General features: G+C 32.6%; 1 long non-coding RNA gene across 1 annotated transcript; it reads right to left on the bottom strand.

Moving 5' to 3' along the window:
- Positions 1-4,189: 4,189 nt before the first annotated feature.
- On the bottom strand, positions 4,190-11,076 carry LOC140955234 (uncharacterized). The gene is made up of 3 exons (XR_012169039.1): positions 10,585-11,076; positions 10,296-10,490; positions 4,190-4,746 (listed from the first exon to the last, which is right to left on the bottom strand). It is a non-coding gene; the product is annotated as an uncharacterized lncRNA (long non-coding RNA).
- Positions 11,077-13,099: the final 2,023 nt, after the last annotated feature.

Here is a 13,099-nt window from a genome sequence, read left to right on the forward strand (position 1 = left end):
TATGACATGTTAATAAAAAAATTTCTTGAATATAAACAATAAAGTCCATGTTGAGTTTATATTATACATATTCTAACACCATTAGTGAAACCTTTTCACCTTGACATAATAAACTTAGCTAAACATTATTAATAAGAGAAACATAAATAAATAAGAGGAGAACATGATTATATAAGTATAGTAAAGGAAATGTAAGGTATAAACAAGAGATTAATGAAAGCAAAATTTAAGCATTACAAAAATATAAAGAAAGAGAAAGAACATGATGATTTGAAACCAAGATGCCTAAATGCATGGTAAATGCCTTCTTTTATAGGCCAAAATTTGAACTATTGATTTGATAACTAATTGTTGAGTGAGTGGCCACCTCTTAACTTGATAACAATCCTTATCTTTTTATTTACAGAAAATATTATTGCTAACATCAGAATTTAAACATATAGTCTTCATGAAAGTTCTGAGAAATTGTCTCAGCTTTCCAACAAAACAAGAATGAGGTCATTTGGACTTCTAGAACTCGAAATATAGGCTAAACACTAAACAATATCTAGGCGGCATGACAACTTTAAAACTTCTCTTTTGATGCTAAGATTTGGACTTATAAACGGTACAATTGAGTCTTGGACTCTTCATGGATGTTTTAAGCCTATGTCTTAGCTTTCTAGCCATATAAACCAAACTAAAATTCAAGATCTACAGCTCTATATATGACCCAATGATTGAACAGTGTTCCAATTTGAATTGAATCAGTATCTCTTTTCTAAGCTTAGCATTTTCTTTGTCCTTTCACTTTCAATAATTAATCACATCAATCAATCCTTTGAATTGTAAGATATGCCTGCATTTAAAATGAGAATTTAGCATAAATTAAAGCTATCTTATATTATCAAGACTTGTTATTATAAAACATGCTCTAGTTAAGGAGTTATTAATACTTTAAGTGCAAAATGATAATATAAAACCTTGATAAAATGCACTTTTAAGTACTAATCACTTATCCTTGTTTGTGATGTGAGGATGAATCATCTTGAAGAGAGAGGGAATGATACTTTCCGGTCAATGATAAAACAATCAGATTCGGATTCTGATGTAAAATGCGCGACTATCCAATTTTACGACAATAGTCATAATTCTCAATCCAACTCAGGCTGAAATATTACATAGAGTTGCCTGACATGTTGTCCTACCTTGGGTTAAAATTTCAAGTCAATCAGATTTCGAGAAGGCACAAAAATACTAGTTAATAAAGGCTGTATAAATTTTTTTTATTTACTTCCTTTTGACTTGTGAATTTCCTAGTTGGATATGATTCTTTTCCTACATGAATGTGGTAGTTGGTTTTGGGAATTTTTTTGTCTTGCAAGGATATTTAATAGGCAACAACATAGTTTTCATGTGTAGTATGGACTCCATATTAATGTGAAATCCTTATGGTGTATGGAAACAATTATTCCATCCTTATTGAATAAGCTTCCAAGCCAGCTAAAAATACTTTGCAAACAAGGAAACTAAAAAGGAGACAACTTTAAATTTAATTCTCCTTGTTTATATGGGACTTCTAAAGATCAGCAAATTTGATCCTATCATATTTAGGATATTAAATTCGAAATTATGATTATTATTTTCTTAGTTTAGGGTTTATTTATATTATTTGAGTTTAATTATAAATGGGTATCATATAAGTCCACACAAGGGGTCAATTATGGTTTGTTTCAATCTAGAATCAGTATAAATAAAGGCATAACCAGATATGTAAGTTAGACAATTCATATTAATAAAACTTCTTGTTTGTCGTACTTGTTGTGTGTTAGTGGGATAATGTTCATTCCTTAGTTCTCCAAAAAACTAAAAAATAACTTATGAAAGAGCAACTGACCTCATGGCAACATACTTATACTTCTCATTCGTGAATCAATATTAGTTAGGTGGGGATTTTCGTTTTCAATAGTGATGGTGCCTATGTACAAGTTATCTTTGTGTTATATTCTTATCAAACCTGATTTACTTGGCTTTCCAGGAAATTGATGTCTTTGCGTGTGCGTTGCATGACCTCGTGATCACGAGGTTAGCGTCACAAGGTCCCCAAACTTAGAAAAACTCTCTAAGTCTAATATGGAACTTCTATACTCATAATATTTGAAGTAAAGGACCCAAAATCCCAAGCTAGTGTGTTTCTCTTTGTAAAAAAACTAAAAGAGAATGGCCTTTACTAGTATTAGATCACCAAAACATATTGATACATTGTTAATACTTATTAAAAGTGTTAAGGTTTTATAGAATTGTAACTTCAAAAAATTTCAAGTTTACAGATGGGCTTTAAGTACCCAGATTGGAAAAGAGGGATTTTCCCTTTTTAAATGATTTCACAAGGATTGTATGAAGTGGGTCTCATGGAGAACAATGGTGTTGAGACTTTTTATAAAGATTAACACATAAAGATATCTCGTTGAAGACTTTTATATAAGGTAATACATAAAGGAAAACTTGTAAATAAAATTGGATGAAGATCATACATGGAGAAAATCACTACTTTTATTTTTAAAGAAATTAAAGCACAAAAGATGATTATTTACTAGTGATATATCTATAGGTGATCTCAATGTCATGCATATAGAAAACTCTTTATTTTGGGTACTCTTTATATCCGAGCTACCCAAAAAAGATCTAAATGCAAAGTGATATTGATGGTGTTGAGACTTTTTAGGAGTCTCAATGATCATATTAGACTGATCTAGAGTTGTTTAGGGTTCATGCAAAGATTACCTAAAGATCATATGTTCTTTTAGGCTTTGAATTTTTTTTTTAAGACTCAGATATTGCAAACCATAAACTGTCAAAATTTTTTGCCTCTAACGGTAATCTACATGAATCACAAATGATAAATCTCCTAAGACCTTTTAGGAGACAAAGATTACTATATCTTAGAGTGTTAACTTTTTTTGTGTTTTAGGTGTTTACTTATAGTATTTTTCTCACCTTCTCTTCTTTACAATAAATAAGAGGCATAACATTCTAGGGAAACATAAAAAAACCTATAAAAGGCAAAATATCAACATGCCCCTTAAATAATATCACATATATTATTTTAGAATAATATTATAAATTTATTCAATCAAGTCCTTACTTGGTTTTTCTAGATTTAGAATTGTAATCCCCTCTATTAATTACATTCTAATCCTTAATTTTTAAAATTTATTTTTAATCAAATCACACTTGATTAATCATCCTATTTTTATTTATGACCAATAGTTTTATGTATGTAACACATTAAGTTCCCTAATAAGTTGGCTCAAATATATATCATAAAATTAAATTAAATTAATTAAATAATTTAATTTATTATCAATTCAATAATTGATTGATTTATATTTAAAGATTAAGTACAATGTTTAACAACTTGTCATGACCCCCCCAAATATTAAGAAAGTCATAAGTGGTTAGATTTAACTTTTCAATGATTAATTTCTCAATGTAATTATTATCCCTTCATCATAAATTTTCCAATTTAGACATTATAGCTCGCAATATGTCTACTTTGTTAAATCATGTTAGTTCTCACATTATAGTCATTGATTATTTAAATATATTTTGAAACTCTTTTCAAAACTCATTCCACATTGGCCAAGGATTTCACAACCAATACTATTTGAGAAAATATGGAATACTTTTTTTAATTCACCTAGGGTGATGAATCCTCTCTTAATTACTCAAATATCTTCATATAGTTTATGTTATACCCAATGTGTGCATGTGTGCATGTGTGCATGTTTGTTATTCTTGATTAGGACAACATGTAATTAGAATCAAAGCATAACACTCCCTATATAAAATAACTTAATGATATCAAGTTTAAAAATCATTTACACAACTATCACGAGAGTCTTTTCAAAGACACATGTGATCTATCCATATGGCATTATCTTACAAGTCAACTCAGTGTACATGTCATCTGAAAAAGACATGCATATTAGTTTCAACTATTTCTTATACTTCAATTTATGAGATTAGTTACTTCTTCTCATAAAAGAAGAAACATAATATGCATTGGTCTTAACATCTCTAATTAATGTTCAATCTTAGTATAACATTGACTAGAAACATTTAGGAATAATGCTTTGATGCAATAGAAATCTCATAATTATAACAATCTTATAATTTTCTTTTTAAAATATTTTTTTCTATGAACTTTATCTTTACTCTGAATTTATTAATTAAATATTAGATTTATTAATAAAATATAAAAAACTATTTATTAATAATAAATATATTCTACTACTATACATGCATATTCACTAACATTTTAACTCTTCAACTTTCAGGCTGCAGCCACATCTTGTGATTTGGGCGTGTTGGCTCTCGATCATGTCCTGTATCTTGTGCTTTTGGGCCTAGGCTGTGGGAGTAAATTTCAGAGCTCCATAAGTGAAAACTAACCAAAAAATATATTCTTGAATTATTTAAATACAAATTCATATAATTTTCCCAGACATTGAAGAAGTACAACATAAAATTCCCGATTGGGAAGGAAATATATAGATGGTGGTTGAAGCATTTAAAGGGGGCAGGGGAATGACAAGGCCGATTAAAGTGACCTGGAAATCAAGAGCAGAGAAGGTGGCTCCAATTAGGTGCACCATTTATGAGCTGATGCCTCTCTCCATTGAAGTTTGATGTGTAGTGTCCAGGACTCTTTAGCCACAGAACATTTAGATTGGCTTCAAGGAGGTCTGATCACCAACAGGGTGACTACAACTAGATTGCATATGAATCTAGTTAAGATAATTTATTTTTAATTGAATGAGAGAGAATGATTGAATCTTAATATATAAAAACTGACAAAAAAATCTCGACTAAAAATAAAAAATCTTTGAAATGTGGGTACTGTTAAATTCTGGCATCGGAGACGAGCACTATTTGAAAAGTTTGATGTATTGCAGTTGTGGTTCCAAAACTTTACATGTGAAATAGTAACCGAGCCTCTCATTGCTTCGCCTGTCAACCATTTAGTAATTTAATTACATATAGTACATGCTAGTTAGGTAGCCCACGTTTCTTCCCGCGTTTACTTTTTATTTTCATAAAAAAAAAAAAAAAAAATTCTGATACTTGCAATACCCAAGTATATTTTGGCTTTTACAGAGCCAATGATCCAAAATTATTTAAAATTCTGTAGCTGCAATACCTAAAAATAGTTAGGTCTTGACGCAGGCACAATACTAGGGTCTCCCAACATACAGTAGGTAGCCAAAATGCCACCATTGCGATTAGTTTAGCAACACATAGGTAGGCAACTCAATCGCTATGTATCCCCCAGTGTTTTTTTAATAGTGATACCAATTTTTAAAAAAATTTTAATAATGATGATGATGATGATAAGTTTTAATTTTATCTTTCAAATCAAATTTATGGTTGCTTTTCAATATTAATAATAATTTTTTTCTAATTTAGTAATTATTTTATTAATAATATTGATTTTTATAAAAATAATAATATTTATAACACAAAAGATAATATTTTTATATTAATACTTTTGATTATAGTAAAAATAATAATATTCATAACATAAATAATACAATTTTTAATTCCAAGAATATTAGAACACAAATAATAATATTTTTTTTATTAAAAATTTGAATTATTATAAAAAAAGTTATAACAAAAAAAATATATCTTTGATATGAATACATTGAATTATACGAAAAATAATAATAATATTTAAACACAAATAATAATAATTTGATATCAATACTTTGAATAAAAAGAAAAACAATAATATTTAGAACACAAATAATAACATTTTTTATATGAATACTTTGTATTAGAAGAATAATAATAATATTTACATCACAAATTATAATATTTTTATATTAATACGTAGAATTGTTGAATATTTTTAATAATACTACGCCGCGGATTCACTTTTTATTTTTATAAAAAATATCAAAAAAATTATTATATAAATAATAATATGTTTTCAATTTAATAATAGTCCAACTTGGAGATGGATGCGGTCATGTCCAAACCCAACATGGGGTTGGGCGTGGACACATCCAAGTCCAACATGGAATTGGACGCGATATCATCCAGGCCCAACATGGGGTTGGGCGCCAACGTGTCCAGGTCCAACTGAGGTTGGGCGCCGACGCGTCCAGGCCCAACGTGGGGTTAGGCATGGACGCCTCCAGGTCCAACTTGAAGTTGGACGTGGTTGTGTCCATACTCAATGTGGGTTGGGCTTTGACATGTCGCGGTCCAACATGGAATTGGATGCGGTCGCGTCCAAACCGAACGTGGGGTTGGGTGGACGCGTCCAGGTCAAATATGGAGTTTGACGAGTTCAAGCTCAAGTGAGATTGGGCATGGACACGTCAAGGTCCAATATGATGTTGGACGTGGTCGTGTCGACACCTAACATGGGATAAGCGTGGACGTGGTCGCGTCCAGACCCAACATGGGGTTTGGGAGACATGTCTAGGTCCAATATGGAGTTAGATGCGACCGCGTTCAAGCCCAACGTGGGATGGGCGCAGAAGTGCCCAGGTCCAACATGGAGGTGGACGTGGTCACGTCTAGCCCAACGTGGGGTTGGGCATGGATGCGTTCGGGTCGAACATGGAGAACGTGCATGCATCCATGTCTAACATGGAGGTGGTCGTGATCGTGTCCAGGCCCAACATGAGGTTAGGCGTGCATGCGTCCGGGTCTAACATGGTGTTGGATACGATTGCGTCCAGCCTAATGTGGGGTTGGGCGTGCATGCGTCCATGTCCAACATGGATTTGGACGCGGTCGCATCCAAGCCCAACATGGGGTTAGGCGTTGACGCGTCCAAACCAAACAATGCAGTCCATAATGAAGGCACTCACATTCTATAGTATCCGCACTACAGTTCAGCATAGTGCAATTCACAGTGTAAGCATTCATAATGCACTGTAACCTGCGCAACAGTGTAACATTTTTATAAAAAATATCATAAAATTTTATAATATAAATAACAATATGTTTTCAATATTAATAATAATATTTTCTTTCAAATTTATTGTTTATTTTATTAATAATATTAATTATAATAAAAATAATAATATTTCCAAAACAAATAGTAATATTTAGAGTCCTAGGACCCAGGAACCTTGGATCTTGATGAAGGACCCAATAGAATGGGGTCCTTACGCAAGACCCATTGATCATGGGTCTTGACGTTGAACCCATTCCCCTTCGATCCAGTGCCATGACCCAAGTGTCAGGTGTCCCCAAATGGGGCGTGGGCATGGATCCCTGCCAGCATCACCCAAGCACCACGTGTGCGCTGGGGGTGCCTCAACCCAAGTGTCAAGTGTCCTCAAGTAGGACCTAGAAACCTTGGGTATTGATGAAGGACCCGATAGAATGGGGTTCTTACGCAAGGCTAATTGATCTTGGGTCCTGACGTCGAACCCATTCCCTTTTGGTCCAACGCCATGACCCAAGTGCTAGGTGTCCTCAAGTGGGGCACGAGCATGGCTCCCTCCAGTGTCGCTTAAGCACTAGGTGTGCGCTGGGGGTGCCCAGCCCCCAGGTCGGCAGCCTAAGCGCCACCCAGCGCCACGTGTCCCCACGTTGTTATTCTTTGATGGTAATAACAAGTTTTTAAAATTTATTAATGATGATGATGATGATGATGATGATGATGATAATAATAATAATAGTGGTAGTTGTGGTAATTTTTAATTTTACCTTTCAAATCAAATCTATGATTGTTTTTCAATATTAAGAATATATATTTTTTCTAATTTAGTAATTATATTAATTATTATAAAAATAATAATATTTATAACACAAAGTAAAAATAATAATATTCATAACACAAATAATACTATTTTTAATTCCAGGAATATTTATAATACAAATAATACTATTATAACACAAATAATAATGTATTTGATATGAATATGTTGAATTATAAGTAAAATAATAATATTTAGAACACAAATAATAATATTTTTTATTTAAATACTTTGTATTAGAAGAAAAATAATAATATTTACAACACAAATTTAATAGTTTTTATATTAATACTTAGAATTGTTGAATATTTTTTAATAATACTACGCCGCGGACTCACTTTTTATTTTTATAAAAATATCATAAAAAATTATAATTTAAATAATAATAATATTTTTTCAATATTAATAATAATATTTTCTTTCAAATTAATTAATTATAATAAAAATAATAGCATTTCTCACGTAGGCATTAGCACAAGCGTCACGTGTGTGCTTAGTCTGCCCAGCACACAAGAGGCAACCCAAGTGCCCATGCCTAACAGCCAAGCGGTAGGTGTTTGTAGCCTAGTGGACGCGCCTCCAACCTGGCGCTCGGCGTCTGCTGGTTATAGCCTCACACATGCCCCCACTAAATAATGAAACCTCTCATGGTCCACAGTGAAAACACTCACAGGACTACTATAGTGCAAAACAGTGTAATTCACAGTGAATTCACTCGCAATGAAAAACAGCCCGCGCTATAATGAACAAACAGTGCAGTCCATAGTGAAAGCACTCACAAAGCTGCTACAGTGCAAAACAGTGTAATGCATAATGAAAACACTCACAATGCATAATAGCATGTTCTACAATGAAGTACTAATAAGTTTTAGTTATAGTTAATTATCTGCTTATAATTGAACTTATTATATTGAATTAAAAAATTGTTCCAACATCAAAAGATTTAGTTGCAATAAAAATAAAATTGTTAAAGTCTATAATTTACCTCAATTTAGTAAAAATTTATGTAATATTAATGGTCATAGATGGTGATAATTTTTATTTTTAAGATCCAAAATCTTATATCAAAGTCAAACCAAAAATATTTAATTCATAAAACTAAAATGAAGAGGCCTTTTCAATAATCATAAAATGAAGAACTCATCATTTTCTTTGGTTTTTTCTTTGAGCCTCCTGTATTATGGTTTATATTTCAATCCTGACATGCAAATGACCAAATATTCAGATTAGTGAAATCCCCACGGTGTTATCTTCATTTCTAGGTGTTGCGTGTGGCAAAACATATATCAAGTTTTCTGTTGATTGTTATTTTTTTTTTCCCTTCCTTCTTCCCTCTCTCTTTCACGGTTTCAAAGCTAATCCCTGCATATTTTTAAAAAAGCCCTTCTATTTATTTTTCTTTTGAATTTGGTCCCTATTCTTTTTGTTGCTATTTGTTTTATTTTAGATTATCCATATAATTTGAATTTTCTTTCAATTTTATAATATTTTGGTTTTTTTAGCTTTCAAATTTGATTCCCATTCTTTTTATTTCAATTTCTTTTTAATTTTTCTCTTAATTGAATTATATTCTCAATTGCATCCCTCAATATTTTATATCATTCTCTTAGTTGGATAATTTCTTTCAATTATATCCTTCAATATTTTATATCATTCTCTTAATGGAATTATTTTTTAATTGCTTACCTTAATATTTTAGTTCATTTTATTTTATATCATATTTGGTCATTATTTTTTTTTATTGCTATTTATTTTGCTTTTAATCCTTTTTTATTGGAATTGTTTTTTATTTTATCTCTCAACATTTTGTTAATCAGGATTTTGTAAACATTTCAAGTTACAGGTTTGAAAGGTTTGACCAGGTTAGCTTAGATCTTTTTTTCTCATGTCCTTTTTATAATTGATTTTTTATGGTATCATCCTTCTATAGAATTATTTCAATCTCATGTGTTAGGTTATAAGTTTCATGTGTTAATCATGATTTGCCCATATTCCATTAATCCATTTGTTCCAACTAAAGATTGAGTTCCAAAGTTGAGATAAAGATGCATATTAAGCTATATAATGTGAGTTCTTCAAATCTTTTTTATTTAATTATACAACAATAAAAACAAATTGTCAGAAAATAAATAGTTTAAACTATAGGCCAAAAGTGTCACTATCTTCTCATGATGACCTCAAGGATTTCAGGAAATATGAAAGCATCTAGAAAACTCTTCTGCATGAACTTGTAATTCTTATAATCAATTTTTTTTTCTTTCCCCTTTTTCTCAAGTTTTTAGATTATTCTTGTTGAGATATTCATTTTTACTCTTATTTTCCTTTCAGACTCAAATGGTGTACTCAGAACACGATGCAAGCTTTTATGATTTGGATAAACAGGAACAAATGTGTATCCACACACATGTTTATGATTGGGCCATAACTACTGCTTAAGTTCAACAGAAATAGCCCTGTCTAAATTTGCGTGTTTTTCTGCCAGCTGAACCAAGAGAATGCTAGTTTAAATTGGACTAAATCAAGGGAGCATACCTTGAGTGGTGTCAATCATCCAGACCAGTACAGCGAAGACCTCTATGTTTCAGACAGTAGAAGCTCTTCTGTGTAGCTCGGGGGAATGTGTCAGATCAGCTGGCTAGTGCTGTGCATCTTGCTTGGCTGCTGCTTATCGCCCTTTATTAAATGCCTCATCCAACAGCTCTGGAATCTCTGAAATACATGGAGAACCTGACCCAGATGATTCAGTTTTTAACATGCATAATGAACCTGATTCAGAGGAGAAAAGAACATGTAGATCTTGAAAATCCAGGCAAGAATGGACCTGATCCTGGTGATTTTGAAGGCAATCACCGTGAGATGATGGGCACCCTGAATGGAGAGGTTCACTCGGGAAAAACCATTGATGAACCTGATCCTGATGATTCTCTAGCAATTGAAACCATTAAAGACCAACCCCGTCTAAATAAAGCTTATAAAGAACCCGACCCTGATAAATCTGAAACAAATCAAGTTGTTCAAGCTGAGCCTGATCTAGATGATGATTTAGCAGCATCACATGAAGTCTCTAGGATGCAAATTGATGAACCCGATCCAGATGATCAAGAATTACAGAGAATCCAAGATCCTCTTACTGCTGTTTGCAGCCACCTGCAGAAGGCTATTGAGATACTGAGAGCTGAATTGAAGGCAACAGAAGCAACGACTGCTTTGCAAACTCTTTTTAAGATACTCAGGTAAGCTTGTCTGACTTAATAATTTATTTGGTTATTCTCTTTAGTGCAGTTGGGAGTGTAGGTATATTGCAGGACATCTTCTCCGGATTTGTTATATACCTGCACAATAGTGTAGTATATTTGAAGCCAGCACTCCGCGAGACTGACAAAAGAATTTTCAATGTAAAGAAATAATTATAGAGAAAAAAAAAAATGATATCCAAGTCATTGTTTTAATTGGTTATTCAAATAATATGATTAAAAAATACAATAATAATAAATAAATTAAAAAAAAAAAAACCTGCTTTAAAACCCATTTGAATTATAAAATAACTCAATAAATTTTTCAAGGCTTGGCATCAACACCCAAGAAAGAGAAATGAAGGGCAGGAGAAAAAACCTCATTGTCGCCAAACCGCCGCCCACCTTGGTGAACACGCCACTCCAGCAATTGCGCCTCGTCCTTTGCATATCGGATGAGACAATGATCGATTATTTTTAGCCACTATAATTGTCCACACCTGCTTCTAATATAGCACAGAGGACTTCTACGCTGTGCAGCATTATACACGTTAGTATATTTTATTAATTTTATAATTATTTTAATAAGGTTAATTACCAAAAAATAGCCAAGTACAAAAAAAATCCAAGCGCATACCATTATTATAACAAAATTGTGGTGCAAAGATAAAAATGCCCTCAGAAATCGTCCTTCAAATTCAAAAAGTTAAAGGTTAACAATATAATTTTACTATGCAAAAATAATACAAAGATAAATAAACTCCTCCCCGCAAGGAACTTTTTTCTGAACATCCAAGGGTATAAGTGTTATTTTAAAATGTAAATTAAAAGAAAATGACAAAAAAACCTTAACAGAAGACCTCTTTTTTTAGATTTTAAGGGCAAAAAAGTATTTTACTGTACATTATAAAGATGAAGTTGAACGAGAATTTTGCCCATGATTAATTCTCAAATGATATTTGGATTCTATGAAAAATACTATTTTGCTCTCGGTGCCAAGACAATTATTAAGAGAAATGACAAAATCATCATTAGACTACTACAGTAAATAACACAGGCCTTTTAGTTTTTTTTTATTATTATTAATTTAATTTAATGTATGTGACAACTTGCGGGATCATAGAACGCTTTCCGATTCTCATATTTTACTTGTCCTTCCGAATCCCATAATCCAGGAAAATGTCGCCAATCACCAAGGTCTTACAGTGTCTTTTAATTAACTACTAACTGGATGGATGGATGGATGGATGACGTTCTAGAGAGTCAGCTTCTCTGACTGATATTTGTTTGCATATCTGCTCCTCATGATTTGCAGATGCAGTTGAAATTCTTCTTATGGTTGGATTTAGTGAGGATGTTGGATATGATGAAACTGGGAAGCGGAAGGATCCAGGCATGTTGTGGCTTTCCAAGTCATCCCTTGAAGCATGCATGGCCTAGAAGTCCTTGAAGTGTGGATTCATACAAAATGCCCAAATTGTTTAGTGTATTCTCTGTATAAATGGTGTGTTGGGTGTATCAAATTACCTACAGGATTGTGCTCTGGATCTCTGCATTTTTCAGGTGACATAAATTGTGAATGGAAGTTCTGTGTGGAATGGCCAGAATTGAATTGCACTGCTATTATAAGATAATGCTGGATCGTTTTTATGGATTTAAAATCAGATGATGACACTGATCGAAACATCCTTCGTGGATTATTAGCAACGATTGATAAGACCCAAATTCGGGAAAAACCACTACCTTACCTATGAAATATTATCGTAGAAGAATTGGTAGTACTGAGTGTAAGAAGCACACCCAGGAAGCTCTCTCTCCTGCAAAACCTCATCGGAATTCTGGTTGTTCTAGCTCTGTCCCTTTTGCTGAGACTGTTTTTGTGGAACAACAGCAGGTATATACAGTGGCAGGTCCCATGGAGAACCATGTATATATGGATCCGATGCGTGCTAAAGTGGCAGCGGTGGTTGATAGCTAGGCTGCAGACCCTGGGCATATGAAGGCTAAATATGCTGAAGTTGGGTTAATAGTAAATGCCTCCCCCCTCCCAGGTGTTGTGTCTTCTGCTCCTTCGAAAATAGTGCATGTTGTTGACGATTCTAT

Source organism: Populus alba, chromosome 2 (genome assembly GCF_005239225.2).
Source record: "Populus alba chromosome 2, ASM523922v2, whole genome shotgun sequence".
NCBI classification, from domain to species: domain Eukaryota; kingdom Viridiplantae; phylum Streptophyta; class Magnoliopsida; order Malpighiales; family Salicaceae; genus Populus; species Populus alba.